General features: G+C 32.7%; 1 long non-coding RNA gene across 1 annotated transcript; it reads left to right on the top strand.

The window, feature by feature from the left end:
* The first annotated feature begins 4,479 nt into the window (after nt 1–4,479).
* On the top strand, nt 4,480–5,448 carry LOC119632412. Its single transcript, XR_005246783.1, has 3 exons — nt 4,480–4,754; nt 4,849–4,996; nt 5,043–5,448. It is a non-coding gene; the product is annotated as an uncharacterized LOC119632412 (long non-coding RNA).
* The last annotated feature ends 920 nt before the right edge of the window (nt 5,449–6,368 follow it).

The raw sequence follows: 6,368 nt of genomic DNA, 5'->3' as shown, positions 1-6,368 counted from the left end.
TACTACTACTACTACTACTACTACTACTACTACTACTACTACTACTATTACTACTACCACTACTTCTACTACTTCTACTACTTTTTTTGTTTTCTTTATATCGTTATATTTTGTTGTTGCTATTGCTATTGCTATTTTCTGCTGGTTGCAATGTCGTTGCTTTGATTGAATTTATGTTAATTTTGTTGATGCTGTTTGTAAAATTAATCGCAGCGCATAATTATGTCTGGAAACTGACTTTATATGTCACATAATTTTCAATCACCTCTTAAGATAAGAGACAGACCCAAAGCTGGAGAAAAAAAGAAAAAAAAAAAAAAAAAACAATAAAAAGGAAACCAAAGCAAATACCAGGTGTTACACAAGAATATGTACATATGCACGTGAAGGATACATGTATACATGCTTGCAGATGCAAGTACATGTCTCGAGATAAATATTTTGATTAATGCTAATATCTAGTTTCTCTATGAATATAAAAAATGATTTCCAATAATTTTTTCCACTTTTTCCTGCTTTAAATGCAAAAGCTTCAAAAAAAAATAAATTATCAGCGAAAGTTTGATACAAACACGTTTTCATGATTCCTGTCGGATTTTAAGAGACACAATCGTTTTTCTTAAATGCGATCGTATCTTAGTTGCTGAATCGGACATTTTTCTACCATCAACTGCTTAGACAGGGGATTATATTACATTAACTGAAGGCTTACTAATAAACTGATTATTTAACTGTCTACTCTTAAATAGAATTTAACTTCAATTGCTTTTCATCAATACATATATATATATTTTCGTAATTGTGACTTAGGTTATCATAATTGAATTTTAATTTGTTCTGTACGTGAATAGTTAACCGGAAGAATGTCCTGAATAAGATTTTCTCATGATTGAAGGATAAATTTAACTTTTAGTTCACGTATTTATTGAAAATGACCTAAAATCTTTTGTTTTTTTCTCTTTCCAGTAACCATATCCATTACTTAATAGGTGGTTTAGCTTTATTTATGTACTTGATCCGTTAAGGTAATTTAATGCAAAAGAAAATCTAAATTTCTCTATCTCTATATCAATTTTTGCGACATTTTGGATTTAAAAAATAAAGAATGGCAGATAAATTATAATTTTATAGATCTTAAAATTGGTTACTTTTGGATGCTTCATGTGTAATAACAAAATTTGTATACCTCCGATACATCTGGTTGATAATATAAATAAATGACGAATGATCTTTCTCTTTTTCTTCTTTTTAAAGTATTTGTCCAAAAATATGATATACATTTAGACTTTTAATTATTTAGAATGCTTTTATTTATAAACAAATTCGGAAATTTTCAATGGATTTCGTCCTTGATCCAAAACATGTCCGGTTTATGAAATTTCATGAAAATATCTCGAAAAATTGCAACCTATAGGGTGAACATAAAAAAACAAGACGGACAAACGAACAGACAAGCTCGATCCAGAATCATATTCTAATTCGATCAATATACTATAACGTGAGTCTATCATACGGTGTTGCTCTTCTCGGTGTTGCATACATACACGCGAACTTAATATAAGTTTGCAGCACAAGCGTTGCAGAGCACAAAGATTTATAAACATTTATGATTAGTAATAGTTTAGCCGGAGAATAAATTCTAAGTTAAATCGGAAAGAAAATATTCATCTAATGTTTTAAATGAATATTTGTTTTATAAGATGTAAGGAGATATAATTTTTTGCTTATTGCAACCATACATAGGAGCTAAGCAGAAATCTTTGATACGCCAGCGTGGCCATTAGCATCGTTTTTTTTGCAAAGATCTCCCTCTGACATCACTGGCAATTAACTAGTACTTTATTTTTAGTTCCATACTACGATCATACATTTCGCTGCACATGTCCTCCAATATCTTGTACTTTTACTACCGCGAAAGATTGAAAAGAAAACAAAAGTGCTCAAGATGGAAAAGGATTAAAAACCAATATATTTTCATCGATTGATATTGACAGTATTACCCGACGCACTATCGTTAAGCAAGAATAGTCTACAAGCCATACCCAATTCATCCTATCATAAAAACAAAAGAGAAAGCTTGATGTAGAATGCGTTGCATCTTGCTTTCTGCACTTCGGACTATTCAAGCAGATGTATTTTCTATTATTCGTCACGTTTTGAAAGCATCTTCTTTCGAATTAAAACGCAACCGACAATCGCTTCCTGCATAAAAATTCCTTCTTTTTTTTTTTTTTTTTTTGGTCTTGGCACATAATCCGCCAATAACTAACAAATCATTTAATAATTGCCAAGACTGGTATACACATGGATGCCATCTTTAATATAAACTCGATATTATTTTTGCAAAGGCCAATCTACTTACGACGTTTATCAAGATTTTATAACAGTTCCATCACTTGTTCGTATGTTAACAATTACATTGGTCAACTGGTTCAGTGGAGGTATAGCGTTCAAAGCCAATATCGTCCTTGAAATGTGTAATGTCAACCCTTTTGCTGATTCAAAACACGATTGTACCGCGATACCGGTGACGTTCAACGAGGTGGATGGCGAAAAAAATTCGTTGCATCATAGCAAGAAAATTTGACGAAAATTTGAAAGGTTTTCTATATAAGAAAAAAGTTTCAAGAGAAAACTGACATTCTAAACAGATCAGAACGTAAAAACTCAGTAATTTGGGAAATAAAAGTTCATCTTTCGAATGAGTACCGCGTTGAAACAAATGCATAGTATAACATAACAGTTGTTGACTGCAATGAAAAAAATGTGAAAGTTAGAAAAAAGTTAGTGGGGAAAGTGAAGCATATTTTTAAGGGTATAAAGAAATATTGCGCTGTCACACTTGAAGAAGACCGTGGCGGTGACTAAAATCGAATTTTACAGGAAAAAAAATTTTCTTGTTTAGTTCTTAGTTGCGGGAATTATTGACAGATGCGTTAAAGCTAACTACCGTTGTCCGCTATAGGTACTTGTCATTTGCATCCAAATATTTCAATTTGTCTTAAAACGTAATGAGATCCCCCTATAACCGGTAACATACTATCTTTATAAGTATAATTCCATTTCATGAATAATTCGGACCTAATGTATGATAGGGGGCACTGTATAATAACTGGAATTGGCTGTTAAAAGACTTACGTCGCTTTACTTATTGATATTATTGGTTAGGATTTAGGTGATAAAGTGACAATCACTCAGCTTGAGATCCTCTGTCGACACGCAATTCCAATTATATCGGTATACTTGTCTTTGCGCGTCTTGATAGCGGATATGCGCATGGCAGCTTAATGACATATACTCGAACCAGGAGCAATGTACGCTACATGTTCGTAGCAATACATGATTGCATAAATCGAGCTATCGAGTATTCATTTGATTTCTTGCTTTGCCCAATGTATTGATCGATATGAATTTTCTTACAAAAAGAATCGTAAAGACCGAATGTAAATTTTGACAATTTACAAATGTTATTGTAAGAAGCGTGCTCTTCTATGCTTAATCGACATAGGTGGACCGTTTGAAATTTCAAGAAAATAAAAAGACAAATTGAATCTAACTCTTAGAGCACTCCATCATATGGCGGTGGGGCATCAATACGAGCCGGAAGAGTGCGCGAAATGTAAGCGTAGCGACTAGTGTCGCACACATATATAAGCGTTAACTATTCGAAGTCAAAAGTTAACATTTCGATGAAAAACGCAGGAAAAGCGACATTTGTTAAAAAAGGTCATACATAAGATTCATTAGCATATCCTAAATACCCTTCGTGCCGTTATTTGTTCTACAAATGTCTTGTCTGGCGACATATTTACACAACTACACCATTTACAATCTGTTAGCCAGCCACCAAACCCCACAATGTAACAAATGGTAATTCAAATTAAATGTGTAATTCAATCTGCTAATTGACTCGATTATTTTTATTTGCCAGTAACAGAAAATGAAAAAACAGCAGCAACAACAACGACAAAAAAAAAAAAAAAAAAATTAAAAAAAGAAAAGAAGGAAAAAAAAGAAAAAAACAAACGGCACCAAGAGCAAGAAACACGTATTTACCTGGAGAGATATGAGAGATGGATAAAAACGACTCGCTAGAACCCTAAATTGGAAGATTGTAGCAAAAAAAAAAAAAAACAAATTAATTTAACGAGTACAGCACGACTGCATAAGCAAAGGGCCCACCCGTCTGAAAGAAGGACGATGAAAGGACTTGTAAACGAAAGCCAACACTGAGAGATGTATAATGCGCTGAATTTCTTGATCTCGAAATTCATAGTGTGCTCCATATTTTTAGCGTACAGTAATTGATATGAAAAGAAAAAAAAGCAAAAAAAAAAGTCAACCGCATAACTATTTTTTTTTTATTTATTTATTTATTTATTTTTTTTTTCGTTTGCACTTAAAACGCTTGGATGGTTAAAATTGTTAAAACGGTTTTACTGTTTGTAATGCTTTCTTATTTTGGTTGGCCACTAAAGAGTAATAGCTAGCGTTACTGTTGCTGTGTTATTGTTAGTTGGCTGTTAGTGATCGAACGAACACATTTTTTCCAAATCGGCTTCAGGTGCTAGTTTCACAGATAGTCAACACGTATTTGCGAGTGCCAAATGCATAATAAATAGCAGCATGCCTGACATTTAACAAGCGTAAATGCAAAAACGAGGCAAAGAGTAAATAACAAACGGCTAGAATGGAGGCGGCAGCAGCACAGAGCAACGGCGGCAGCAACAACCAATACCGATAATGTCGATACTGTATTGCTCGTTATTATTGGTTTTTTTTATTATTGTTATTTTTTTTTTTTTATTTTTATTTATTTATTTTTTTTTTTCTTTTCTTTTTTTGCAGACTGCTACAAAATATAAATATTTCAATATGCAGCGAGACCGTTAACTTTGGAAAAAGTCATCCTCAGCCTAAAGCCAACTGACAAATTACCGCATTGCAACCGTGTTGACGCGCCGTTGACTCTTGCAGTTTTAAACAGCACTCTATAGTATAGAAATAAATACTTATTCAGTTCGACTAAACATTAACTTCAGTTATAGATAGACTTGTGCATGGCTTGGTACAAAAATGCAAAATTAAACGTTTTCTGCCAGCATGGAATTGTCTTGCCCCGCACACGCAAATAATTCGAACGTTAATAGATGTCATATCAAATGAAGTGTGCTTTACGCATTCATACACATAACCATGCTCATGCTCATATGCATGCTATGCCTGCCTGCCTGCCTGCCTGCTTGGTTGCTTGCTTGCTTGCTTGCTTGCCTGTCTTCCTGCCTTCCTGCCTTCCAGCCTACCTGCCCTCCTGACTTGGCCGACTTGGCTGGCTAGCCGCCTGCTTATTTTCTTAGCCGGAAGACTATACAACAAGTAGGCACATGTCGACTGAATATCCATTATTATGCGCCTGCGTACACTATGAATCGGTACAAAATATTTTATACACTTGAATTAGGTGTTTTCTTGCCTTGAAGCACTCACTCACAATAAATGTGTACAACAATAATCCAATCAAATATATTCAATGCAATATACAAAAGAAATTCCTCTCAAATTAAGTTAAAAAAAAAAAAAAAAAAAAAAAAAAGAAAATAAAAAAAAAAATTTATTTTTTTATAAATTAAATAAAAAAAAAAAAAAAAAAAAAAATACAGGTGAAAATATCTTTTCTGTTTTTTGTACAATTTTTAAATTATCTGTCTGAGCTAATTTTTTAAAATCATTCTACGTTTCGCAATAATTCCAATAAAGATCTGGCATAAAAAAAAAAAAAAACGAAAAAAAAAAAAATGGAAATAAAATTTAATACTCATAATTTTAGCAACGACTTATGTTTAGTTATTTCGTGAAAACCATTGCATTTGTTTATTTTTAAAAAGTGACTCCTAGAAGATGTTAGGCTTTCTTTTAAAGAAAAGTGCTTACACTGAGCGAAATGAGTAACGAGTAAAACATTGAAATATAGTCGACTTAGATAACAAAACGCAAAAAAAAAATCAAGTCTAAAAAGGCTTTCCTGTAACCACTTGATATGAACCTAGTCCTATCGCTAGCCCTGGCCTTAATTCGCAAAGTTTTCCTTAATATAAAACAATTCTATTCTCTACGGCTTACTACTTTAGGAATAAATTCAAAGTCATAAGAAGGAAGCTTTCTATTTAGGTCCGATAAGATTGCTAAATTTCTATTTTCTTTAGAATATCGACTATAGACTAGAGTAAGGTCTTGGTACAATAATTATATTTTGCTAATTGTTATATCGAGAAATGCCAAGCTGGGAATCCCGAAAAGACCCGATTATTTACACCTGTCTCTTTCTTGTTCTTAAGGGTTTTAAAGTCTTAAAAATTATGATATAAAAT

This window comes from Glossina fuscipes, unplaced genomic scaffold (assembly GCF_014805625.2).
Source record: "Glossina fuscipes isolate IAEA_lab_2018 unplaced genomic scaffold, Yale_Gfus_2 1, whole genome shotgun sequence".
Classification (NCBI taxonomy): Eukaryota; Metazoa; Arthropoda; class Insecta; order Diptera; family Glossinidae; genus Glossina; species Glossina fuscipes.
The sequence above is the reverse complement of the archived record's forward strand: the minus strand, read 5'-3'. Positions and strand labels throughout refer to the sequence as shown.